A 1,629-nucleotide genomic window follows, 5' to 3' on the forward strand; every position below is an offset into this window, starting at 1 on the left:
AGTCATATTAGGTTTTCTAGATGTACAGAGATGTGTTTCAGATAGATAGGCATTCTTCAAACATTTCAAAGGCTACAGAATATGGCATTTAAATATTTTAAGAATTTAGGATTTTTTGATGTCAATGAGACACATCTGCTCCTGGAAGTGGCAATCTACTTCCAGAGGAAGATGGGAATTGAAGAGGTTCCTTATGGAGTTTGTTAGCCATTTGGACAAGAAGCTGCTCTTGCCTGGACTGCTTGACATGCAGAACCCACAGAAAAATGACTGCTGAACTTGCCTAAATATGAGATGGTCCTTTAGGGTTCCTACTTCATGAAAAAGTCTGCTAGACATTCTGCAGGACACAGAAGAAAGTGACTGACAAACTGCCAATATAGGCGGAACTGTCTTTAAAATTTCCTGCTTTATGGAAAAGTCTGCCAGATATTATGGGCCTAAAGGCTGAAGATGGATGCCCTAAATGTACAGAAGAACTTTGGGTGACTATCTAAATAGTGAGATGTCTCTTGTCAATTCTAGAGTTTTGGAAGTTTCTTTTGATGTACTTCCTGTTTACTTAAGTAATATTATATCCTTCTGGAGTCTTTGATGGAGTTGGATAATTGATAGTTATAGTTTTCCTTAGTTATAATAAAACATACAATAGATATAAATATTGTAACTATAATTCTTGCTTGATACCTGTTTTGTTATATGTAATTTCACTATGTTAAAGATAAAGCCTTCCTTTTTATTTAAACAGAAAAGGGGAGGTGATATGGGATTCTCCTCTGTATGCTGTGAATATTATTGGTTAATTAATAAAGAAAACTGCCTTGGCCTGTTGATAGGGAAGAACTTAGGTAGGCAGGGGGAGGGGGAACTAAACTGAATGCTGGGAGAAAAAAATGGCGGAGTGAGAGAGAAGAAAGAAGCCATGTAGCCCTGCTGGAGCCAGATGGAATTTTACTCAGTAAGCCACAGCCACGTGGTGATACACAGATTACTAGAAATGGGTTAAATTAATATGTAAGAGTTAGTCGATAAAAAGCTAGAGCTAATAGGCCAAGCAGTGATTTAAATAATATAGTTTCTGGGGGCTGGAGAGATGGCTCAGTGGTTAAGAGCACCGTCTGCTCTTCCAAAGGTCCTGAGTTCAATTCCCAGCAACCACATTCCAAACCATCTATAATGAGATCTGGCGCCCTCCTCTGGCATTTGGGTAGGTATACATGGAGGCAGAAAGTTGTATACATAATAAATAAATATATCTTTAAAAAAATAATATAGTTTCTGTGTGAGTATTTTGGGGCTGAGCATCCAGGAACCAACAAGCAGCCTCTTTCAACACCTACATCTATTTAGTCAGGCTCTAGCTTCTGATCTACTCTCCCCAAAGCTAAACTCATACAGTATATAGATGATATTTTACTTTGCAGTCTGTTCTTAGAAATTAGCCAAATGATTTTAGCCATTCTGACAGGTGTAAGATGATATCTCAAAGTTGTTTTGATTTGCATTTCCCTGATTGCTAATGAGGTTGAGCATGACCTTAGGTGTCTTTTGGCCATTTGAACTTCTTCTTTTGAGAATTCTCTGTTCAGTTCAGTGCCCCATTTTTTAATTGGGTTAATTAGCATTTTA

The sequence above is a fragment of the Alexandromys fortis genome, unplaced genomic scaffold (assembly GCF_014885135.2).
Source record: "Alexandromys fortis isolate MF-2015 unplaced genomic scaffold, M_Fortis_MF-2015_v1.1 scaffold_54, whole genome shotgun sequence".
NCBI lineage: Eukaryota > Metazoa > Chordata > Mammalia > Rodentia > Cricetidae > Alexandromys > Alexandromys fortis.